General features: G+C 44.3%; 1 protein-coding gene across 6 annotated transcripts in view; it reads left to right on the top strand.

Moving 5' to 3' along the window:
- The window catches only part of FLI1 (Fli-1 proto-oncogene, ETS transcription factor), an 88,894-nt gene that overhangs the window by 13,169 nt on the left and 49,260 nt on the right, over nt 1-26,465 (top strand). The window contains exon 1 of one of the 6 annotated variants that reach the window (XM_066981392.1): nt 11,887-12,029. The exons of the other annotated variants lie outside the window; for them this stretch is intronic. The gene's annotated coding sequence lies outside the window, so the exon portion shown is untranslated. Of the gene's footprint in view, nt 1-11,886; nt 12,030-26,465 lie in introns of those variants that run through there. 6 annotated transcript variants of the gene reach the window in all.

The following is a 26,465-nucleotide window of genomic DNA, read 5'->3' as shown; positions in this document are numbered from 1 at the left end:
CCCCTCCCTCCCCTCCGTCCCCTCCTCGGGGCTCGGGGGCTCCGCGGCGGGGCTCGGAGGGCCCCCGGGAGCTGCCCGGCTCGGCGGAGCGGCAGTGACAGCTCCTGGCCCCCGGCTGCCAGCCCCCGGGGCCGCCGGGCGCCGCCAGGGGGGCGGCTGGGGCCGGCGGGGCTCGGAGCCGCCTGCCCCCGGCGGTTCCATGTCAGCCGGCTCTGATTTCCTCGCCTGGCCCTGTCCGAAGCGCGCTGCTGGCTCTGCTGGTGCGTTGCCTCTAGCAGTTTTGGGGGGAGAGCGAGAGACCGGGCGGTTTGGAGGGGAAACATCACCCTAGCTTGGGGCGAGGCAGCGGGAAGGGGAAGCAAAGAGTGTGGCAAAAAAACCACGAACATAACCAACCTCTGGTGGCCTTGAGCAAGCGAGGACTCTGCTGGGACGCTGCTGAGAATGGTTCCCCCTCCCTTTACCCCCACCAAACCGGCCGGTCCTCCGGCCTTTGCAAAGGTGAACCCAGCCTTCGCCAAGTCCCTCGAGGTGCCTCGTGCCGTTTCCCAAAGCCCAGGCAGCAGCGGGTACACAGCGGGTACACTTCCTTGCTTTGGGGGACCCTTGTGCAATTCGTACGGGCTCTTCTTGAGGGAGCGCTGTAGCGCAGGGCAGCTCGAACCGAGCAGCCTTGGAGCGAGAGACTCTGTGGGTGTGTTTGGGTTGGAGGATTTCGAAAGATGCCTATCGCCTGGGTGGGGTGTTGATCTCTTCTTAAAAGTCTTTTTTTTTTTTTTTTTTTTTTTTTTTTTGCTGACCTGGGGAGAAAGAAGCTGCAAACTGGCAGGAACTGAAACTTTCTCCTTTACATTTCAGCTTGTGACAAGTGCACTGTTTGGAAGGGTCTCAAGAGAAGGGGGGAGGGAAGGAGATGGGCAGGAAGAGAAAATGGAAAGAGGAAAGAAAGAGGGAATGAAAGAGGGAAATGTCAGACAGGAGGAGAGGAAGCAGGAACATTGAAAGCACAAAATTTGGGAGGTATGGCAGGAATAAGGCACGTCTCCCCTACCACCTCTTCAACTCTGTAGCAAAAGTAACCCAGGCCTCAGTCAGGATATGTTTAGTGCACCGCAACCTTCTTTGATTTGTGGAGCCCTAAATATTGCACAGTGAAAGTGCAGAAATTTCCCATCTGCACGTTTGCTGCAGTGCACACATGGACCCGCTTTTCTTCGCAGGCCACGAGCCCCCCTGCAGCATCCTCTGAAAGGTGCTGCAGTGTTGCCACGGCCCAGGGAGCCCACGGTGCCTACTGGGAGCTCCTCCTCCCCCCTGTCACCCTGCGTGGCAAAGTGGTGTCGCTGTCACCCCCAGCCCCCTGCTCAGGAGATGAGGAACTGCGACGCCTTGCAGCTAGGCCCGCAGTCATGCTGGGGAGGCTGTGGCGAAAGGAGGAACTCAGCCGCATCCTGGGTCACTGCCCCAGCTCCTGGATCTGCCCGCTGACAGCTGAGCGGCCTTTTGTTGTGTATTGCTGCTTCACTTGTAGTCCAGAAAACATTTGGCTGTCGGAGCTAAGAGAGGTGGGATCCTGGTACATTGGAGTCTCATCTTGGGGCCACTGAGCAATTCAGGGGTCATCAGCAACTTGCTGCAGATCCCCGTCTCCTGTTGAGCTCCTCCTGTAACTTACCACTTCTCTGCACTTTGCACAAGTGGTTGAAAGCTCCTGTAGTGCCCTCAGGATTAGAGGAGATTTCTTGCAAATTTTCTTGCTGGGGAGGAACGAGTGGTTTCCAGGGAGTGTCAGACCCATGCACTGGCAGATTTGCTGCAGTTTACCACCGAAAGGAAGGGGTTAGGCCACCTTGCCTGACTTCTCTCAGGTGAAGGGCAATGAGAGAGGATGTGGCTTGAGATGCTTCAATGTTTTTAATGTGCTGAGCTCTCTATATAATCTGTGCCTCGGGGTAGATTTGCTAAATTCTAGGACATAGTAAACAAACCTGTACTGTATTCAGGAGACAGCAATTTAGAAGCAGTCGTACCCTTCAGGTACCTCTTCTGAAGGCTGTAAGCACCGCTTTCTCTCAAAGCTGTGCACTCCGGTTGGGAAATGATATGGCAGAAAAGATGCACATAGATGACAAAGATGGCAAGAAAAACAGAGGAAAAGGTTCTTTTGTTATTTAGATCAAGAGCACGCTGAGGGGGCAGATGAAATTGTGTGCAGGCGTGGTTCAGAAGTACTTCACCCACGAACTGAAATATACCTGGCTGTGTAGAAGGCAGTGCTGTGCAGCTCTGAGCAGAAATGTTCGAGGGGTACACCTTGCAGCTGATTGCCTTCCTGAGCAGTGTGAAGATGACAAGTGACAGTATTTTCTTCAGTCTGTGCAAAACTCTTCCATGGACTAATTGCTTTAATTGAGCCAAGGACTTTTAACTGCACACTTGACCGATGTAGAAGGAGCCTGAGTCCAGTCTACTATAAAAATGCCTCCCTTCACCCTGTAGTCCACAGTGCTGGGCCTGTACTTGCCTCTTAATCTTTTTATGTCATTCAGAAAGAGCTTGGACAGCAGACTTTCTGATGGCTGGTGTTGTATAAGTGCCATAATTTAACTATAAAACTGCCCAGTTGCAGGGTGACTTTGTAATAAATGGGTAGTTCTGCTGTAGCCTTGAGCTGTCTTAAGGGCTCACTGCATGCTCCCGGGGAAGCAGAGTGCGGCTGGAGGATAGATGTGGTCAGGATGATCCTGGTCTACACTTGCATCCTCTGTGGACACCCTGCGCAAATGTGAGTTGAAGTTGTCAGGGTTCTTTATCCCACAGCTCAGGGAATGTCAAGCACATACAGAGATATTAGGGGGGATCCTCTCCGGACTGTAAGTCTTCTTTCACCGTCATGGCATGGCTTACGTCACGTCTGGCATTGCTGAGCCAGCGCACCAGCTCCAGAATGTATCTTTATTTCTTCACAAATAATTATGTATTGCGAGGGGAGTTATTTTAGATCACTTGCTGAGGTGGTGGGAGGCAATTTTTGCTGCATTCTTCAAATAATCTGTTTAATACCTGACATGGGAGTTGGAGTGGCTGGTTTGAAAAGTGACCTCTACAGCGATGCATTAAGGTCTTTTCTGCAGAAAGAAGTGCAGCAAATCTTTATTTTTATTAATTCATTTCCATATTAATTCCACATTCTGTGAACAACACTTGCAGAAGATGATTAGGAGCCAAAGAAACCGATGACGGTTTATGTTTGGATTAATTTTAAATAATTATAATATTTTTGTTGTATGCCTCCAGACACTTCAAATCACATTCTGCTTTGACTTAATTCACATTGTGTTTTGGGGGTTTGGGTTTTTATTGCCTCAAATTAAATCAAAAAAGGGTACATCTAATGTCAACAAGATGCCCATGCGTGGACTTCCTCACAATAACAAATAGTGTGGTTTCAAACTGGTTTAATTGTTTCAGTTCCACTTTACATGTGGACTATAATTAATTTAAAAAAATAAGCTTGCCCAAGCCTAAATGTTAATAATAAATAATAATAATAAATAAAAAAGCACAGTTTGTAACTGCTGCCTTCATACTGTGAAAATATGTTTATCCTTATGCTCTGGACATAAGAGAGAGACCATCTGAAGGACATTCAGTGAACATTTTGCATTACCAAAGTAGATGACAACTATACTTGTCTCTTTTTCTTTCCATGAGAAGACAACTTATGTGCTGGTGTTGCTATAGCGAAGGGTGGGGTAGGGTTTCTATTGCAATCACTGTTTCTTGTCATTCGTGAACTGTAGGCGTTCGCTCTTGTCCTGAAACTTGGCCATCAAGATCTCGAACTAAGAACATGTTTCCTTTTTGGGCCAGTTTAAATGTCTGTTTTGCCATTTTTAAATTGCCCTGGCTTTGGCCTTTTAGAGATGGCCTTTCCTGGCAACAAGGCATTGACTCGCAGGGCAAGAGTCTCCAGAAAGAAAAAACTCCACACAGATGTTTATTCACTGCGGGCTTTCCATGTTGCTGTCCCTCAAAAGCAGTTTTGAAGAAAACCATCTGAAATGTCCAAGGCATAAATTCTTTGTTCCCTGGGGACCAAAGCAGGCTCGCTGCTCAGGTGACATATATATATTGCATGACGGCTTCCTAAGACACAACAGTAAAAAACTGTTAGAAATGTTTGACAATTGGCATATTTTCATAGTGCTACTTCTTTTACCGCTTCGTTTTCCCTTAGCAATGTGTGTGCAAATGCATGCCCTCTGCCTCAGTACGAGCTCGTGATCGTGCCGTCGTGCCGGGTGCTGCTGACTCGAGGTGATCAGCACTAACTCCCGTTTGCTACGCGAGTAAAGCACTGGGGAAGTCTTTCCAGAGTCTGTAAACTGAGTAGCTCTGTTGCTCTGTACTAGAATTGCTCCTGCTATGGGAAGGAAGATTAGTCTGAAACAAACCTAATACACAACAAAACAGCACAGCTGCTTAGATTTTAGGCACTTGGGGTTTCACTCAGAAGCTTTAAAGAGGTGCTGAGAGCGTCGTAGAGCGTTGTCTCTGCACGACTGTGGATTTTACCCTAACAGGATGTGGTCACTTTGAGTAGTAGCATGCATGTCCTGAGGATTTCATGCTTTTATTTTAGTTATTTATTTTAATTTCGTGATACTCCTGCTGTAAGCTGGAGGGAGGTCCAGCTTCTATGACTCCTTGCAGCATTTCTTCTACGGAGAAAGTTGCTGGAGTCTTAGTGTGAAAGAGTACAACTCTTCATTAGACTACTATGAGAAAGGGGCAGAAATCAAGAGCAGCAATGAGTAAGGTTGCACTTCACACCTCACCAAAGTAAGGCCTTAGATGACATGCTGATAAAGTGAGGTATACTGGGGGAAGGGCATTTATAGCAATTTTTGCAGAAACAACAGTTTATTCTCTTCAGGCCTCTCCTTCTGCTTTTAAAGAAGGCTTTCCTCTTGATTTCAGTTCACATCTCAGAAGGATCAGCCCTAGAACTTATGAACATGTAACTGCATGACATGGAACATCTTCCAGGCTTTTTCTCCCTGTAAAACATCAGTGCATGAAGTTCTTCCACAGCGCCCCGTAGATTGCCTTTGAAAAATGAAAGTTTCTTATTCTGCGTGAGTTTACTCAACTACTTAATGAAAGACCCTGTGTCCCACCTCAGTGCAAACATGCACAAGCAGGAAAATTAAAGGAGCCGAGGGAGCCTTAACTTCAGATTTGTAGACATTTGTGGGTTTACTAGACACCTCACATTGCAGAAACATGGTGTTAGTGCTGGAGCAAGCATGAATGTGTGCAGGGCTTGCCTAGAAGAGACAGGTCTAATATTTTAAGTTTAAGGTCTACAACTTGGTTTGAAGCCAGCTTTTCCCCCAAATGTAAAATTCTCTTTAGATCTTTTGTTCTGAATTGAACAAAAGATCCATTTCCAGTGTCTGCGCCTCTCCTGCTCTCATGCACATGTGAACATGAGCACACAATGCGTGCATAGCACTGGTGGGTAAACAGAGCTGCTTGGAGTGCACTTCTCGGGTTGTACAGAGTCTTGTCGTACTTCCACGGGTGATGCCTAAGTACACTTTCTGAGTGAACAAATGTTTTCTTACAAGACTGTGGGTGCATATTTATAGCTGTTTTTGAAAGTAAGGACTAAAATATCACAATGCAAATGTGGTTTTCTGCCTTCTTTTGGAAATAATTTGCCTGATGGCAGACCCAAGTCATTGCTAACCTGCATGCTGTGTCATCGCAGACCCTGGGCAGCCAGGTTGCCGATCAACCTAAGTGCCAACCTAAGCTGAGCTGGTATATACAGCAACAGGACAGGACAATGCATAATTTACTTCACTGAGCTCCAACTATCAAGTCTTCAGAATGTAAATGCATCTACAGTTTATTTTCTTTCTTTCTCTCATTACCCAGGCCACATAATTACTGATGCGTAACTACACAGCTAGTAACACTGATCTAGAAACAGGTCTCTTGTAGTAAAGCCACAAACGTTACCTCCCTCCTCCCCCACCTCCGCTACCAAAAGATTTTCCTTTAGCTGTAAGACAGAGACCTAAACAAAAGGGATATATGTTACTGTATACTACTGCTGAATACATTTAAGTCTGTCCCAATAAACCTTTTGTTTCTCAAGTGACAAACAACACCAAAGGTAAAACTTGGAAATAATGACCTGACAGGGACCATCAGAATTTGATAACAGAGATATTTTAATGTGTCTAACTCTGGTTTGCTTCCATGTTTTGAAGTCAGAGCCCTAAAAATGGGCACATAAGTGCACATTTACCTAAGCAACCAGTTTCATTTGTAAAGCTCTCATTATCTTTTGAAGGTAACTGTTCCCTCTGAAAACCACGCTGCTTTCTATGTGCTTAACGAAGCATTTTGATTCTATATGGAAACATGTTAAGATTTACACAGCTGGTTAAGGAGCATTGAATATACAACTCTTGCTGGAAACAGGTGGGAGAAGTAAGGCTAAATCCCCCAGACATCTTGCCCTTGCTTCTCCTCAGCATTGGCATGATGCTGTAAAAAATGACCCTGACTCTTCAGGTGTATCAAGCATTCTTTCTTTTCCTGATTTTTTTCTAAAACGCAGTTCAGAAACAGAGCTCAGTAGAAGCTCCTGCAGTAAATGCCATGGATATAGCTAAGCTTACTGCTTTATTTGCACGTGTCTTGCTCCTGTTCTTCCAGCATAGATTAACCCAGCGATCAACCCACAATAGGGCTGTAAAGGAGCAAGCAACAATTAAAAGAAAAAAAGTGTAACACCCCCCTCTCCAAGCCAACAAAGCTGCACACCAGGAACTGAACGTTAGGGTATTGGCCCACGCTTGTCAATCATGCAGAGTGGGTGAAAATAACATAACGGGCAGGAGAGCCTTTAATTAGTCATTTGCTGATTTCTCACTCAGCAAAAACCTGCCCTTCTTAACTAATGCTGGTTTTGATCTGAGGGGAGGAGACAAATCAGCAAGAATACAGTTTTTTAAGTTGGTCGATGAGTGAAAAAAAGAAACTGGAGTAAGGTATGGTGGGGTCAGTGGAGGGCGTGGTGGGTTGGGGAAACCAATTTCTGTATGATGAGAAAAGTCTTATTTGAACATTTTTATAGCAGCTTTCTTTCAAACAAGAAGATAAGGAAGAGATTAAGAGATGTTAAAGCACCATTTCTACAGCTAAACACAGGCTTTGGCTCTCTGGTTTCTTCTGAATAGCTCTTCTTGTTGTTCCAAGCTTGATTGACTTATAACTGCATCTGAACCAACCTCACATCAGTTCCTTTTTATCAGCCAAAGTGAGACTTCCTGTGCTCCACAGTCTGGTTTCCTGATGTGTTTCCTTTTTCCTTTTAGCAGAACAAAGGAAGCTGTAACTCCTCCACTGCTCCTGTTCCAAATCTCCTTGGGACTTCGTATAATGTTAGCATCGAACATTTGCCTTTTATTTTTTCTGCCCTGACTCTGAGTCAGGCTGCCTAGAGTGATAGTGCCCTCTTCATATCTATTCGAGTTTTGCATTGCCAACTGCAGAGGGGCAAGAACTTTGTTGCTGAAATGAAGCCACTTCCAGAGTAGCAGCTGCCATGCTCTAGTCTACAAAAAAAAAAAAAAAAAAAAGGAAAATTGCAGCAAAGAACCCTGCATTTTAGTAGAGAGACAGGGTTTTTAATGTTGTGGTATAGCAAACAATCAGGTGTTGAGATCTCATTGATCTGCACAGGCTTGTATGTGTGAGCATATTTGCTATTTGAACTTGGGACTGGAATTTTGTGTCCTGAAATATGTAGGCCACTGTCAGAAATGCTTCCCAAAATGTTTACACATATACAGTACAAATGGCATTGCCCTGGTATTTACTGGAACTGGCAGCCCTAAACATTTTAACAGGAATGATTCTCTTAAACATCTGCACTGATTGATACTCTTTCCTTCCAACTCTTTTCCCCTTCACTGGTACAAGCCTGCGGTTTTATTTCATACTTGTCAATTGGATTAGGAACATACTATTGATATGAAGGATTCTACACAAAATCCAAATTATCCCATGCAGTAAGGAGCCAGTCGCTTGGGAAAGCACCACTTTTCTACAGCTAGAGCACCCCACCCAGATGACAAGTCTACTGTTTTGCTGAGATGCACCATGCCTTCATAATCTTTGCATGTCAGACGTGATGCTTATTCTTTATAAGAATCACAAGTTCACGGTGATTTAAATCTTAAGCGTTATTCGAGATGCTTGATCTCGTGCATGCTCTACAGTAACTTGTCTTCTTGTTCAGAAAAAGTAATGTGATCTCAGATCAGGACCAAGTAGATGCCTATAAGAATGCTCCTGAATGCAACTAAAAGGGGCTAGTAAAGTGTAGAGCAGACCAAAGTGCAAATACGGGCCTGATTTTTAGAAATATACACTGAGTATCTTCAAATTCCCACTGAAATTGGTGCAATTTGTTCATGCTCACAGTTTATCCATTTATCCAAGCCACCAGAGTTCAGCAGGCTTAAAGAGAGGAAGGGCAAAACCGCAACCTGCACTGCCTGTTGTCCGTCTGCATGTGGCACAAAGTGAATTTGCCAGTTCAGCCTCTGCAGACAGGTAGCTTGTGTCCAAGGTTCATTTATTCAGATCACCAACATTCAGGAATGGCAGAATACGGATTAAGATTAAAGTAGTGGACTTGGCCTGTTTTCTGTATATGTCCTAATCTACACGGTGCGTATACCTAAAAGAGACAGGCAGTGGTTAAAATAGACTGAAACAGCCGGGGGTTAGTGCACCACACCAGCTAACAAGAAAGCAGAGTTGCCAGGGGGCTCTGCTCACCCCAGCCTAAGAGAGGAGCGGGACCTATGTTACTTAAAGCAAGGAAAAGAACAAACATCATTGCCTTCCTACAGAACTGCCTTTCTGCAGGTTTCAGAGTACAGATTTGAGGTTTTCTCATGTAATAACAAAATCCTATGCGTTTATATTGAAAAGTGTAATTTTTTTATCACACAATTTTGGATTACACAGGAAAAGGTAACAGAAAATTATATCCCTTCTGTAAAATACAGGGAAAAATCAAGGAAGTTTAGCCTTTTCTCCTGTGTTCTGTTTATGGAACAATTTCTATACAGTCTAATTCAATTTCTATGAAAACTCCACTGATTTAATCCCTGTTAAATTCTGAGGATTTGTCCATCAGGGTCGTGTTGCAGATCAGCCTCTGGGACGGACTCCTGATTAGAACCAGAAGTCGTGACTCGTATGCTCAATTCCGTGTATTATGGTAGATGTCCCTAGAGGCTCCCACCAAGATGAGGCATGGCACGAAGATGGAGTAGGAGCCCATAATCTAAACAGGCAAAGGAAAAAAAGAAAAAAAAAGAAAAAGAAAGAAAGAAAGAAAAAAGCTAGGAGATGAAATATAGGAAGAAACCGGTCCTGGTCACTCAACAAGTCAGCATTAGGGACACAAAGGGTCCTGGTGGCCATCCACACATCCCTGGCTGTAGAATTGCCATGGCATTTGTAGAAGAGGGTGGACCTTACGCACCCTTTCAGGAGCTTTGAAAGGGAAGTTTTACTGCTGCTACACAGAAAAATCACTGGAGTCAGAAACTGCTGATATACGTACAGGCTCAAAAGCCAGATAGATCACTATTTATAAATTGATCCCAAAAGAGTGAAAGTCATTTGGAGCAGTTACTAAAGTTGCTGTGGGTGGTTTTGATGCATACTGAGAATCTACGCTACAGTCTGAGTGACTCCTGGTCCTTCAGAGATGGTGTGCTGCAGCCAGAATAATTTTTCTAATAATGACATTCTTAATACGAAGTTGCTGGTAAAATTCATATGACATGCATGGTAATGTTCTTCCTTCGTTAGATCTAACGTATGCATGTATATCTTCCAACGGAACAAATGCTACATTTTAGCAATATTTCTGAGAGACATAGATGAATACATTTGACTTCGTCAGAACCAACCAGATTTAAAATAGGCATGCACTGAAGTGATTTGCTAGCTCAAGGCAAAAATTCTCAGTATCATCTTGCAAATATTACCCAACTTGTCTGTTAAGACTCCACTCTGACAAGAGAAGGAATGATCTTACATTAAGAGAGGAACTTGTGCCCAGAAAAAAGCAGTGTGTTTTATCAGGATCTGGGGTGGTTTTAATTGAACCTATTTCTTCCGAATCCCATTTTCTACCAGACAAGTGTGCGTGCAGATTGTGTGTGCTACATTTTATCCGAGTGATCGTGAATTCCCTTGTGACACTAAGATTGTACTTGAAATCTGAGACGTCTCTAGTAAGCCGAAGGGAAACTGCTACCATTCCGGTGGCACATGGCCCAAACTCCAGCTCCTCGCAGTCCTGCTGCAGACTGAGCGTCTGCGCAGAATCTCACACTACACTGCTTTTGTGCTGAAAACTTCCCTCTCATTGCATGAAGTAGAAGAAGAGGCATGGCCAGATCCAGGCTGAAAAGTGTTCCTTCTTACCTACACAGAAATTTCATAGAGGAAGACAGGGAGTAGGCCTTGCCAGGCTCCCTTCTAATTCTAGTCTTTTCCTGAACAGCAGCTCTACCCTCCTGTCCTCTCTTTGACAATGATACCGAGTCCTCTGGATTTTGAGTAATGTTATAGGGAAGGCTGTGTAAAAAATGTACCAGATGACACTTACTGGGTAGGAAAAGGCTATATCCACTTTGCCTCGGAGCCCCAACAAACTCATGCCCGGGACGCACGGTTTCTGCACGTTGGTATTAAAGATGAGATTGGTTTCTGTCCACTTCGCTGGTTTCTGCAGGGCTTCCCGAACCCAGCCTTGTGCTTATAGGAATCCTTTGCCTTCGCAGCACTTCCAGAGCAGTGGGCAAAGGTTTTAAGAGATGGATAGACTTCGTCCCTCTTAGAAAAAGAAAGCATGCCACTGATGTTCAAGCTTGCTTGCAGTGATGCTTTTTCAATTCCTCTGGATCTACACCACTGTATCTGAGAGTAGACGTTTTCTCATTCTCACAGAATATGGGGTGGTCATGAAAGGATGAAATAAGCTTGCAGTCAGTTCCCTGCTTTTCACTTTTGGGATTCTCATATGTCATCTCTACCTCAGGAAGGATGTAGTTATGGTTGATCATTAGTGTTATGAATTATTTGTGCTACAGTAGTGCCTAGTGACCAGATGGGTCTCTGTTGTGCTATGCACTCTATGTAACAAGAGATTCTTCTTCTAAATTCCTTAGGAGTGAAGAAAAGTTAAGGCACTTAATTTCAACTCCAGAGTGGAAGCAATTCTTGAGCTGAGTCCACTCTGCTGTCAGACATGACCGTGCTCTGTGATTCCTTTCACAAACTCCTCAAGGTGTCTGTAAAGGATGGATGTATTTTCTTTCCCCCACTACTGCTCCCCACCGGAAAGGACATCTATAACTTCCTCATTCTGATGTTTAAATACATTCTTCTGATTTTGAACTATTTGCTCCTGACTGATTTATACCTTTTGTCTCTCACACCAGCACTGTCTATGAGCTTTCCCTTCCCTGATATTCTGCTCCCTGTGTAGTTACAGACCACTGCCATGCTGCTCTCAGTCTTTGTTTAGCTGGGATAAACAAAAATCTTCTAATCTTTTTTATCAACACCCTTTCTCTGGTTATTCCTTAGCCCTCAGCTGCACCTGTTCCCATCTGAGTTTGCCTTTTCTCAGCATTAGTCACAGGGGCAGCACACGGTGTTCCTAGTGCCTGGCCTTAACACACAGTGGAAGAACCCTCCCTGATGCAATTCTGGGTTTTTGTGATGACATTTTTTTTTTTTCCTTTTTTTCCTCCTGGTGAGTCAGAAAAGTCTGTGAGCAGTTAATTCACTCCAGTCTTTGTCCTCAGCAGTGCCCAGCCTGGTTCAGTTAGTTGCTCTGCCACAGGTTTCCTGTACGAGTTTAGGCATTTCACTTCATCTCTCTGTATCTCAGTTTCTCATCTGTAGAGGTAAGCAAATGCTTCCTTTCTTCTCTACCTTGTCGGGTTGATTTGGGGTAGATGCTCTTACAAGGTGGGACAGACTTAGTTTACTCATGTGCAGCAGCAACAACGATCTCGGTGCAGGCATGTCCTGCTTGCCGTGTTATGAACAGAAAGAAACCCAGTGGTTCTTGCCATTAGGCTCTTTATAAATATTCAGCAGCTTTCTACAATGTTCCTGAGATGTGCATCGCTAACTGGTTTTTGGGTCATGCACCTATTCGTAATGTGGGTTTGCGGCATTGCAGCTGTGGCGGGCACGCATGCTTTCCCTTAGATCAAAGACCATTAGGAGCAGTCCAGAAGGAGTTAGAGGGGTGTGAAGTCCAATAGGTTTTCCAGATATTTTCAGCAAATGCCCTGCACTGCCTGGTGAAGGAGTCCAGCAGAGTACGTGCATGCGCCTGTGAAGCTGCTCCATTGATTCATGCACAGAGTGCACGCGCACAGCTAAAATTTCAACTAGGCCTAAATACCAGATGGTTTCTTACATAAGCCAAACTTTTATGGGTTTTAAAATATAGCAGCCACTCCACGGTCAGGACCCTGCTCTGATTGTCTATTTCTTCCATTGATTTCTTACCCTCTCTTTCATACTTCTGCAGCTTTAGGATTGGTCGTTTCAAAACTAGCAGCTGCAGACTTACAAAAAAAAAAAAAAAAGAATTAATTAATTAAAATAACCCTAAACCACAGAAACCCTACTTTGCAAGCAGCACTTTTCTCACCAAGCACTGTTCTGTGCCAGCCCGAAAAAGGAGGAGGGGCCGGAGGCTGGCTGACATGGCATGCAACGTGTTTGGAAACGTGCGATGTGGAAGGTGTGTGTACACCAGCAGAGAGACGAAGAGTTGGCCTCAGAGTGACTGAGGTCTGTGCAGCAAGGCCGAAGGAGCAGAAAGAGAGCAGGCTCTCTCTTTTGTGCAGAGAAAAGAAATCCCTCCCATCCCGACAGACCATTCCCCCAGATGCTGCCCAAGGCTTTCTTTACCCAGTCACGGCATGAGTGACACCCGCTGTTTTCAGGTCCTGAGGACTCAGCTTTGTTGAGACCAGCCCCCATGGTAGGAAGGTACATGCTCTTGTCCTGCCTCTTCTGCTGCACAAGAACCCCCCTTGCAAACATTTACATCTCAGTTCCATGGAAAAGGTGCATCTCCTCCTTCGCGTCTCCTCTGCCTTGCACGTGCACACGTTCACAAACACACGAGTGCTCACAGATGCTCAGAGTGCTTCTCTAGGAATGTAACTGTTTAGAATGAACTGTACCGAGGTGTTAGGTTGTGTCTGCAAATGAGTTTTGTTCGTGGAGCAGCATTTGATGCAGATAGTGTCAGCGCATGCCGTGTTTAGTGATGGAAGGCTCAATGAATGTGTAACATATTAAGTAAACAAAGTGCTTTGGGGTATCATCAGCTGCAGTGGATAAAAGGATTACACGTCTCTCCTGCAGTTTAAGTGGCAAATTAAATTGATGGAGCTAAGGAAACAGCTGAAAGATGGATCAGGCAATGCTGATTTTATACGTACACATACACGTACACGTACACATACACATGCACGTATCTTTTATACACTTGCTACTCCATTGACTCCATCAGAACTGACCTGGATTCAAACTGGGGTCAGTGGGGCAAGCAGGTCTAGGTGACTCTCACTGCAGATTTCTGTAGCACTGCCCACATAAAATGCTTCAGAAGTCATTTTGCAGGACAAGTCCTTGATCCTAATCTTTAATCTGAATCCCTCTGTTACTAAGCCCATTACTGAAGCAATATGGATTCATGCAGCTGTGTACCTGCGTATGTACAGGTTATTTTATCCAGAGCTGACAGGGCATTGAAGGGGGCAGGACTGCTAGCTCCCATCCCCTGAGGGAATCCTACAGAGGACCTCCGAAAGATAGTTTTGCTGTTAGAGTAACAACTGTGTTAGACAAAAACAAAACAAAACAAAACAAAAAAAAACACCACCACCAAACTTTGGTGCTTACAACACGAGATTATGCTCCAGGTCACCCAACTTCCATTCCTGGCACTGCCAGGGACTTTCTGTATGACCGTGGGACGCCACCAAAGTGTCAGGCAGGAGGGGCCATTCCCTGCTGCTGTCTTGCCTCCCTAGACCTTGAGCTCTTTGGAGCAGGAGCCGTCCTCTGGAGTGCATTTGCCCAGTGCTAGCGCAGTGGCAACTTGAGGTTTACTCCTTCTGAGTCAGGCTGTGGAGTATTTCGGCAGGAGTCATGTCCAAGATGTGCATTTGGTTATTTGCTCTTTGTTATGACTAACTTAATGGGTTATGTAAATAAGAGTACTACTAAGGAGAAACATGTTCGGAAACCTGAAATTATCTGTAACAAAGTTTTCTTAGCATCTCAGATCATAATCAGACATCTATTATTTCGTAAAAAGATAAAGAGGAAAGATCTCTCATCTGGTATCTGCTCTGCTCAGCAGATAACAATCACGCTCACATGTCCCTTCTTTCAAAAAAGCTACACTTTTTGAAGAATGCTCTTCAGTAATTAGAGCAGAAGCCTGCAAGCGGAGTTTCCTGGGATTTATTCCTCTTTCTTACACAGAGACCCTGAGCAAATCATCAGAGCTTTCTGTTCCTTAATTTTCCTAACTGTAAAATAATAATAGCTAATGCTCTTCAGAGGTAAGGCTGAACACTGACAAATCATCACAAAGAGCATTGTACGCCCTGGATAAAAAATGATAAAGGTGCCTAGAATGTCAACAGAAAAACCTCTCTGAGATAAAGCTCAAAGCATTCAGATGCACAAGATGGGTTGTTTGCAACTAGGAAAGGAGAAACACTATTTATAGGACCTAAAATATTCTATTAATTTATGAAAAGGTAAAAAAAAAAAAAAAAAAAGGAAAAAAAGTCTCTGCTCTGAAGCCCATATAACTTAGAATTGCATTAGCAGAAATTTCTTGTGGCATGCATGGCAGTGAGCTGGTACAGTTGCATGCCCTCAGCACGAGCAGAGGGCTGGCAGCGGCACCCCACCTCTGCGTTTCCAGAAGCCTGGGGGAGAGCAGAAGCCATCATGTGTTCAGTGCTACACACACTCAGGGACACTTCTTCTCATTCCAGCCCTGATAACGAAAGATGAAAAGGTCATGTTAGCTGTGGGTTGCTTTTCCTGAGCAGAAAGGTATGTAACGTGTGCACGTAAAGCACAAAAAATCCCTGCTCTGATGATCTGATTAAAAGCCTCTGATGAGCAGCAGCAGGGCAGCAGCGTACCGAGGGGGCTCTCACCCGCTCGCCCTGCCCTTGCTGCCTGCTCACCAAGTCGCTCTCAGCGCCGTTATTGTTTGCTTTCGGCCTGCTGAGACAGGTGCAAATCTGCTTCCAGATCACACTTGGATACGTGGCAGGCAAATTTTCATTAGAGGCTGCAACAACAAGAAACAGCTCTTGTCTCTCAATGCTCTATAGAAGTGGGAACCTCTTCTGCATGCACCTGACGGTGTCCGCGAGCAGGGCGCAGCGCCGGGGTTGCTAAGGACAAGTGCTTTCCAGCCGGCGGGGGGAGAGGGGGAGGTTTGCACCGTTTTGTCTTGTTAGACAGTCATTTAGCAAGTGCCATTCGTTGCAAGCTGATTCTTAAAAAACAAAGGGGAGAGAAAATGCAGTTAAAATGAGTTTTGTCTTTGGAGCAGGCTCAGAGCCTTCCCCCGTTTCATGGAACCCCAGAGTGCGGTTGGGTGTGGGGGTGTTGCAGTAGTGGAAACCCTGAGCGCGGATGTTAACATTTTACTTAAAGAGGCCGGTTCTTTGCTCATCCTTATAAAGAGATGCAGAAGGTAAATAACAGAATGCACAACATCGGCCAGACAGGCAAGCCAAGGCACAGGAGGTCTGACAGGATCATTCACATGTTTTTCTGGGCATAAGCGTTAACCTGTGTCGGACAAGTGTCTGTAACTTACTTGGTCAAGGGCACACAGTAATTACTTGGTGCAGGAGCTATGAACCATACCTTGAAGTGCAGGCCTTCTCTGCCCAGGCATACTGTAGGGGAATGAGGCAGGGTGAAAGTTAAGCAGGATGGAATGAATTTGTAGAAGCACTGGGAAATTCAGGTATATAGCTGATCATGACCAGCTGGAGCTTCAGTTGTTTTAAGCCCATCTTAGTAAAGGTAATGAAGAAAGCCTGGTTTTGGGCTCCTGTATTTTTAGATGGACAATTATACTGCAGATTAGGTGAGCAATGGAGAGCAGAGCTCCAAGGTAAACACCACACGTGGGAAGAGGCATATGACCCGAGTAACCCAGAGAAACAAGTGAGTTACCCCTGCAGAAAGTGAGCAGGGGAAGCTTTTGCACCAACCCAAAGGCTAAAAGGTCAGCCCTGGGTTTAGGCTTAAATGCTTTTCCTCTGTCAAAAAAGACCTGAGGAATCTGAGGTGCAACTCAGCTGAGAAGAGAGATGAGGCAGGTGAAAGCAGCAAACAAGACCAGTGCAGTTGTGAGCTGCCTCTGCATTAATACCCCCGTGTCGCCAGGCTGGGCTCACAATAAACACTCGGTGTGATACAAGTGCACGTGTCAGAAGACAATTTAGTTCTGGATACCACATGGCCAGAGAGGCTTTGAGAAATAACAGCGTACAAAAGAGAAGCAAGACACAGGACAGTGTGGGACTAATTGACTGCTGTAGGAGGACTGAAAGAGAAATGCTGGATGACATGGCCAGCTCTGGTGGTATTTGGTTTTCATCTGGAAAGCCTGAATCGCATTCTAATTACATAAGAATCTCAGGTTTTAGTTGGTAGAAGTGTACTTTATCAGCTTGCTTGCTGGAAAAATAAACCATAATAAGGCACACTGTGCAGGCTTGTGCTGTGGGCAGCCCTGCCTCGAGGTTAAGACACGAGCTGGCAAGGGGTTTGGAAGGCATTTGACAGGTAGGTGATGCTGAGGAAGTGGTGCAGCAGCTCATCGTTCGAAAATTAAACCTGACAAAACCCTAGCAAAGGCCTTGTTGGGAGATGAAGTCAAGTTGTTTTGCCCCCCAGGCCCATTTCATTTCTATTATTCCTTCTATCACACAAATGATAAAAGGAGGTGGGGGCTGAGTTGTGTTTATTAATTCATGCTTCAGAACCACAATAGGACACCTGGACTAGCACCTGTCAGAATATGATGCAAATTAGCCTGGCAAATCTAGTCTTCATCAGCACAACCATAATGAAGCTCTAATAGAACTGATAATGATTTGAATAGTATTCATAGGAACAAGCTTTGCTCGGATATTGGCTCAATTGCATTAATTAATGCGGTACATACAGAAATGCAGCATTGCTCCCATTCATAGGGACTTCCTGGTGCTTTTCTGTTGCTGCTTGTTTTTTAAACAGACAAAACCAGGACTTATTATATTTGCAAACAATGGAATCATGGAGATGCTCTGATTTACTCCAGAGATAGAGAGGGGATGATGGCTGAAAGCTTAAATTAAAGCAGAATTTCCTTCTGTTTTCTCAAAGGAAAGGTTAACATTTGTTAATAACTGTCACTGGCTGTAAAAGGCCTAAGTGTCATATGATGGATTTTTCTGATTGCTTTTAATCGAGGTTTTTAGAAATCATGGGGTGTAAACAAAGAAATGAGCAACTGTTGAACGGCTCTGAATAAACCTCAGAAGATTTGCCTAAGATAAGAAATACTGTTCTGACAATGAAGTAATAACAGGTTCTTTGCTTCCTGAGTTACACTATTTTTTATCATTATTATTTTATTTTTTTGTATTCTATATCTCTCACTGAGATAAACTGGTCTGCATAGATGGATATGTGCTTGCATAGGTTTGTGAGTGGGTGGAAGGCTTTCTACCCTGCAGAGATACTAAGTTGTTATATTATCTATTTCATCTCCCATGTTTTTTTTTTCTATTGAACTTCAAGCCAAATTTAGATGAGAATGAATTAGAAAAAGCCTCCTTACAATGTTCAAATCAGCAGAGCTACGGCAAGGCTGAGGCTAGGTATACGTAGAGGGTCTTTGCATGAAATACGGTACTTTTTGTTGAACGCTTCCCCAGGAGAAAGGGGTAAATGGGAAGGTATTTCATTACCACACCTGAAAATAAGGGACATGGAAATGATTCTCCAAACAAAGAGAATCCCAGGAGCAAACTGATCTGTCCTGAAGAAAGAACTCTGGGTTCTGATACAAAGTTTTCGGTGCCATCAGTTTCTTTCTTACTTGGACCCAAAGTGCACAGAAGAATTTTTGACTGGGCGTAGCATGGACTGCATTTTTCAGAAATTCAATACCACTGCTGTGAGTTGTTTATTTCATGACATCTCATTGTGGATTTGTAAATCTGGTGAAACAAACAGGTTTAGGCCAAACATACTGGTTACCAGGGTTCCTGTTTGCACTGCCGGGGGGTGGCCCATGGAATCAGCTGCAGAGAAGCCCCAGCATACAGCAAACCTTTAAAAAGCAAGGAGAGGGACGGGGGGGGACAGTGCAAGTTTAGCAGAGAGCACATTGGGTGAAGTGCATGCAAATCTCCAGCTGACACAAGCTGTATCCTCTCCCACAAAAAAAAAACTTCATAATAATCTGTGCAGAACATCACTTCAGGATAAACACAATAATGCTATAAATACCCCAGGCCATTTCCTGTTGTTCTTACTGCAGCTTGCACAGGGTTTGCGTCTGGGTGAGGGTGTGACTATAATCCACATAGTAACACATACATTAACCTTCTTCTCTGCTTCTCCTGCCGATTGTCTTAGGGGCTTGAAGAAAAATGTGCTTTTCTTTCTAAACAAATGCAGGATTTGTCAGTTAACCTGTGGCTTGCTCCACTGAGAATAACATTCATCACTAATGAATTGAGCAATATTCTTTTCTTTATGTAAAGAATTTAGGGCAGCAAAATGATAAACTCTTGTGCTAGTGAACAGATGAGTTGACTGGAACATACTGAGGCATGGTAATACACATTCCTCATCCTAAGTTATTTCAGTGCATGCCTATTCTTAAGTTTGACTGTCATACTTAAGGGAAATTAAACACACCTTAAAACATGAATTGAGATGAGCAGAAATGCAAAGTGTTTCCTGAATGTTTTATGCTTGATATTTACTGAAGTTTATATTTTGTTTAAGTGGATTAGTTATTTTAGTGAAAACCAAAAGTAAAATGCATGCTTACATCTGCTTGTTAATTGCATAACTACAATGAGAAGAAAGGAAAGGAGCAGGAGTAAAGGAAGGAGGGAGGCTGCTGAGTTCTGATGTATGAGTTAAGTCTTTAGAGGCCTAGACCAAAAGTTCCTCTAAGTAAATCGTTTTCAGCTCAGTTGAAACTCAATTGAGTTTGAACGCAATATAAACTGGTGATTTTTTGAAATAGTGTTGGCAATGGTGTTTTTACTACACAGAACAAACTAAAAGCCAGGATTATGACTACTTGCTGAACGGCTTAGGTTTTCCATCTAAATTAAGCCAAAAGCTCAGGTCCAGATATAAAAAACGGCTTGGGCACCTCCAAAGGAGACACTGTACTGCCTAAGTTTTGAAAATGTTGCTCCTAAGGTGAACACAAACCCCGACTTGTATTACCCAGACTTAGTGAGCTTGCAGAGAGATTCAGAGGGGACAGAGGTAGCCATTCCAACAAATGCTTGAGCCGGCAAGTACATTTCAAGTATAGAAGCTTGCTTGATAAAATACACTTCACCATCCTGGAGGCATTCGTAGGGAAAGGAGATGTGGTTTGAGCCTAGGCAGCACAGAAGGTCCAGAACCGACTTCTCCTGCTTCCTGGATGAGCATCCTTCTGCGCAGAGAGCTCACGTAGCTGCTACTGCCATGCCCAGCACTTCTGAGGGGGAAATAGCTGTGTTGGCGGGGCCTCGTCTCTAACCCGATACGGTCTGAGCACGCCAGGGCCCAAGGCCCTTCAGGCACTGCGCTGCCGGTTGCTGGATTGCGAAGAGGTTTGGGGCAGAGGAGTGCAGCTTCCCAGCCCCGGGGAGCTCTGAATTCCTGCACAGGGCAGAGCTGAACGCACTTGGGGATTTTTCAGGCTTTCAAAAAGTCTGTCACCTTATTTAAACATTTGCTGGCCATAATTATTTTGGATTACAGTTTTACACCTATTTTCTGTTGTTTTTGTTTTTTTTTTCTATTTCTTGGATCTGACTCAGACGCATGTGGCCAGTTTTAATCAGGCAGTTGATCCCATCTTCATTCAACAAAGCAGTTAAATTAAGTTTATAAGATAAAATGGCTGAGGAAGGGAATTTTGCTAAGATGGCATAAAATGGACAAACTGAAGAGAAACTGCCCCATTTCTGAAATGAACCAGGCTCCAACAGCTAATCCAGTCATTGCTGTCTGTAAGAAAAGAAAAAAGAGTGCTTAGAAGAAGCGTTTTTTTTTAAAAAAAAAGATCGTTATAAAACAATTTGCTTGTGAATTTGAACAAATGAAGTAGAGAGGGGTGTGTGCAATGGATACATTTCATGTGAAAGTCAAGGAAGGAAATGGGAATAGCAGGCAAATATGGGGGGAAAAAAAAAGGCCTGATGAACGAAACAGAGACAGAATGCTCTGTTTCTGCTCCTGCATATTGAGATTTTACCTCCTTGCAATTTTTGTATTAACTGAGTTAAGGCAGAGTGGCTTTTTCAAGAGCTTTAAACGAAGGTGAGAAATATTTTGCTTGCCTAATTCATATTTACGCCTTTGAGGAAACCACCTCCTTACATGTCACAGTGTGGCTCAGCATCTAAAGGGATGCCATGAGGACCCAAAGACTGGGGCGCTCGGCCTAGCTTTGTAACCATTGTGCCGTTTGACCTTCAATGAATGATCGTCATTGTGTCCTTGTTTGATTGTATGTGAAAGTTTTTCACAGACAAGAAAAATGGTGTGAAATCAACCCCTAAACATGACCTTTGTGAGATATACGAGATAAAGCAAGGCAGTATTTTGGCGTGTTTAACACCATCCACCTAGCATTTTTTCTTTCCTGACACTGAAGAATATTCTTCCCTGATGATAAATCCTGATGTCCTCTGGCATTCCTGAACCTGGTACATCTACTGTGACATGAAGAAGTGGCAGGGGAGAGCAGAGCAGATGTAATTATATCACTGTAAGATAGGTAAAATGTATCTTGCTGTGACCTCCAGGCATCCTTGCCAGCCTAGGTACCTGTGGAGGGGAGCTAAGGGACATGCTCCAGACTTACAGGAAAATGAGACAGAGCTTTGGGCACCCAGTGCTGGGGACAGCACAGGCAGTGAAGGAGAAGGAAGAAACCATTGTCATTTCGTTTTCTTCAGCTGCTTCCCCTACGGTTCATTATTTTCCTGAAGTCAGAGACATGCTCTCAGCTGACGTGTAGCCCTTGGACGTGTAGCTCTCCTGTGAAAGCAGAACAGAGGGTGCTCTGCTTCCCCACACATTTACCTGTATCGTGAGCGCGTTACCATGCATAAACTTTTGTCCTTCTAGCTCTTGTTGGGTCACGACTCGTATTTCCAGGTAGGCCAATCTATTCTCATGCCTGCTGGCTTGGTTCAGGCAACATTTACACTTAGTTTTGATCCCTCATAAGCTGTACTGATAGGTGCATGCCACACTTCCAACCATGCTGCCTTGTGTGGTTTATGAAGCGGCACCTGTGAAGCAAAGGTTCTTCTGTCAGCCTGGATGGTGCCCCCGAGTAGGCGGTGCCCACCTCTCCGGGCAGTGAATGCTGCAAGCTAGCCCCTGCCTTCTCTGTCTGTGGTGCCTGCTCATTCCCAGCCAAAAGAAATGAATTTTGGGGGTGAATTGGATGCATACTGCTCCAAAGCACAAGAGAGGCCCTAATATCTCTCAAAATCTCTTGAAGTGTGACTGTGACACCACCATCTCCACTTCGTAGCTTTCTTCTGAGAACTGCAGTTGCTGTGGGAGTGCGTGGCACACTAATACGAGCTCTTTCTTCCTGTGTTCTCTGGATTGTTCATACCTAGCTCTCACGCAGTGTTTTGCATCCATTAATTTTGAAGAGCTTTGCCCGAAAGGTCACTTTCACTGTTACGCCTACTTTGCAGCAGCTCTGTAAGGTGTTTTGCCACCACGCCACCCAGTACAGCCCAGGTCCCCTCAAAGCTATCTTGTCTCAATAACAGTCAGAGTCCCTTGCTTGCTGTTGACTGTCTGTTGTTCAGTTTGTAAGAAGCTGTTTTTCTTACTGTTCAGCCTGTAAACATCATGTGAAACAGCGCTTCAAATCTCTTGGTTGTGCCCACGGTGAGAAATTGGCTTAACCATCCTCACAAATTAGCAGGAACAGATGGAACAGCTAACAGTGGCCCTGCTGAATTGCTGCCTCCTGACCACCAAAACTACTTGCTTTTAGGAGGATGCTGATGAGGAAAGTGACTGCTAGACTTGCCAAAAGGAAGACGTACTTCTTCCCTTGGATGTGCATATGGTACCTTCTGAATCAGTAGGAACCTGCCCCTTACAGGGAGCACTTTTTTTTCCTGGACTCCCCCAAGAAGCTGAGGACTGGGAGGAGAACGAGACCCCCAGAGAAGGCAGCCCAGCCTGTGATAAGTACCCCAGAAGGGGGCTGCAGTTTTTATTTGGTCTTTATGTGCATCTCTTGGACAACTCCTCTTCCCTCTAGGGCAAGAATCTGGCATAGTTTTAGTTGTCATGATGTCAAAATTCCAAATTTTAAAGCTATTGAGGTATCAACATAGATGTTCTTCAAATAATTCTAGGAATCTAATTGCTTCTTTAGGTGTCTGTATAAAGTCTCTGAAAATATATTAAAAGTCTATATGCTAGAACTGCTCAGATATTGAAATTTTGCCAGGAGAGATGGTGAATACTTTGTGCATTTGTGTAGGAGTCATTCATGCATTCACATTTAAGTGGACGAATATGCAAACATCTACACGGAAGATTTGATCATACATCACCCCAAAGACAAGGGCAAAACTTCCACTGGCTTGCTGACACAGTAGCAAGCCTAAGAAGACTTTGGCTCTGTCTCCAAAAACTGTAACAGAATTCTCTCTGTGTTTGTGTCAGGGAGGTATATAAGATTCTTGCTAGATATGGTCTAATCTTTTTAAACTTAATAATGTCTTTTTCATCAGAAAGATGCAAATTTATCAAAGCCCTACCTCTTCATTGGAAAGGTTGATTTTTGACAGTTTCCTAATTTTGAAAAAATAAAAGAACTGAAGCTGCCAAAAGTCTCCTTGATGCTTTCTCAAGTTTTCCGAGTTTTGTTTTGAAACTACTCTTCATTTTGAAACAAAAGCCAATTGCAATATTTAAGGAAACTGAAAAGGCTCAAACGGCAACAAGACAGAGTATCTGCAATAAAATATTTCAGTTACCTTAAGGTGGACTTCTCTAGATAATCATTTTGACTTTTTATCCATAATCAGGATTGGAAAATTTCTGACAACCTCCATAAGTTTCTCAGGATATGAAACGCTCTCTAACCACATCCCAGGTACATCTCTCTCTTACCTTGTGGCCTCGTCAACCACTTTGCCCCTCATTTTGCACAAAGAACTTTTGCTTCAGTTGAATAAATAAATTGCTGCAAGTGGTTTATCTGAGAGATATAGCCCTAGGGTATATCTGTGTATTGACTGCAATTGCATCATGTGTTTGCATGAATTTGTTTGGAATTTGCTTTTAATTTCTGATTATTATTATTATTTATTTATTTTGGTTAGATAGGGAACTTAGGTCTGATTTTGTCCAAGGCACTGAGAACTTGCTACTTCCCTGAGCTTCAGAGAGCTTCATGAGGATTTATTATTATGAAAAACAATAGGTGCAATATTGTCCTGGTTGCTGTGTTGTTCACACTGAAGTTGTGAAACTGCTTGCAGCCTGAACACTGGACGTATGCTTCTCTCTATTTTTATTTTCATATCTCAGAGAGTAGAGCTCACCCTCACAAAATCCCGGTGAGGTGGCCAAACCACGATCGCCATGGTACAGGTTAGCACCAAAGACCCAGCAAGCCCAAGGCCAAACAGGAAGCATGCTGCCTGCATGGTAAAGGAGCCCGCATCTCCCAAATACCACTCGAGTACTGAAACCACGGGACCATCTTTTCTGTACTTCCTGTACACTTCCTGCTGACTTGAAAGCTGAGGAAGTAAGGCATGTTGAGGTGTGAACATTATTAGTGTTTTTGTTTGTATTGTGAAAGCACTAAGACAACAGCCATACAGACCGTGACCAAATACGGGCCCGTGTGCCGATGTGCTGGGCTCAGAAGAGAAAAAAACACACCACCCATTCCCCCAGGGCATTTACAAACAAAGCATTAAACAAGCAGCAAGATATTCCTTGCACTGCCCTCAACATCTGGGTATACACTGGATGCACACGCAGGTACTACCTGAAACTCTTAGTCAGGGCAAAACATGTTGCTGGGGTTGGTTTGGGACTGTGCCAACGTGTGCCTCAATTTGTTTTCTTTTTTAAGCCCTCAATTTCACTAACAAATCAGAAATGGGTCTTTGAAGGTTACTTTTTTTTTTTTCTCTTTTTTTCCTCTTTCTGCAATGCTTCCATTTTCTTCAGAAATAAAGCCAGCTAGTGACAGCAGTAAAGCGAGCACCCACTGGCTAATGCAGCTGAGGCTGCTGAGAAGACACCCGAATTTCTTGGCCAAGGATAACTCCTCTCTTAAGCTGCTTTAAAAATACCAACCAAGCTGATCCTTTTTCTTTTTTTTTTAAACTCCATGTAGGAGTTTTACTAGCAGGCTAACATAGGTTCTCACTTTTGCAAAGGCACAGAAACCCTCGTTGCCTCTCTGTAGGGTGGCTGTCTGGTTAGCACAGTCAGAATTAGGAGGGGGGTTATTTTATTAGCCGGTAAAGCTGATTGATTTATTAGAGCAGAAATATCTTGCTAGCTCCAGCACAGGTTATTCTCCAAATGCAAACTCTATTTCACTTCACACACACAAAATAGCCAAAGTGCCTGTGTTATGAATAGGCCCCTTTGTTACCCTGCGAATCGACAAGACAGACTGTTTAGTTCATGTCTGTACATTAGCAAAGGAGGACGGGGTCTGTGAGACAGATGTGGCCTTTAATTGCATGGAAATATTAGAAGATCGTTAAGCCAATTTTGACAGGGTTTTCCTCTTACGGAGGGAGTAGAGCGTTGTTTTAGGGAAGGCGCAGGGAGCAGCCCTGTCTTGCCGGCCCCACAAATAGGACCTTGTCCTACTCTCTCACCCCAATGCTAAACAAAACCAGAGGAGATTTAGTCAGAAGCCCCACTTTCCTGCCAGAGCTGCAGAACTACATCTCAGAAAGAACTCTTTTTAAATTGCATCTGATAAAAGGCTTTTCAACACAGCTCAGGGGACTTGCCCTGTTAGAGATAAGACCAGCCGTATCAGCTCTGCTAAGAACATGGAGATGTGCCGAGAGGCCTGCTTCTTATTTATGTTAGCATGATTCAAGTGTAAGAAACACTTCAGCAAAAGGAGAACAAACTGCAGTCATCTCAGAAAACATCAGCGTTGCATGTACAGGCAGTCCTCTTTTCTATAGGAAAGCTGGCTTTTGGTTTTTTGGCAGCCTGGGTTTCGTTCTTAGCTTAGTTACACTCTACCAAATGACTTGGAGCAGAATACTTGGTTGCTTTGCATTGGTAACTTGCTGTAAAATTGAAGGAACAACCTCAGCTCTGCATGGCACCGCTGAGATACTGGCTTTGTCTCTTAGGCACATCGCTGTGCGAGTAGGATCCTGGCAGCTCAGTATTTCACAGTTATCGAGCCAGAGCCGATGATTTCCATTAAAAAACAAACACACAAACCAACATGAAATCACTTGCTGCAGGTGGGGATTTGCAGATGAGCTGATGAAGAGCTGGGCTGATTCTGCATGGATCCTGTGGAGGTCTGAGCAAGGGTCCTAGAGACGACAGAAAGCTGATTTGAACCAGCCCCAAAGTGGCCCTTTGGCATGTGTGTTTGTGCCTTAGCACCACCTCCAGCAGAGGAGACGCTGGGATGCAGAGCTGAGCGACCCTACCCGAAGCTGGAGCACTGAATCGGTCTCAGTGCTGGGATTTGGCTGCTGACAGCCTTGGCTGCCAGCCCCCTCCCTCCCAGACATACTGCGAGCTTGTGCTCCGCTTCTTGCCTGCTTTCACTGCAGCAAAACATTTGAATCTCCCTGCCATGAACTCGTTCATGGCCTCTGCCTCCCTGCCCTGCTTCAGCAGGGCCGAGGGGAGCTGGGAAGAAGAAGCCATGAGTTCTCACAGGTGTGGAAAACCAGCCGTGAGAGCAGACTTCTCGAGGTGTCAGTAGCAAAAGACCTCATTTATCTAAGCAAGGCTCAGAACCCTTCTCGGTA

The sequence above is a fragment of the Anser cygnoides genome, chromosome 21 (assembly GCF_040182565.1).
Source record: "Anser cygnoides isolate HZ-2024a breed goose chromosome 21, Taihu_goose_T2T_genome, whole genome shotgun sequence".
Lineage (NCBI taxonomy): Eukaryota > Metazoa > Chordata > Aves > Anseriformes > Anatidae > Anser > Anser cygnoides.
Note: the sequence above shows the minus strand (reverse complement) of the source record. Positions and strands in the feature narration are given on the sequence as shown.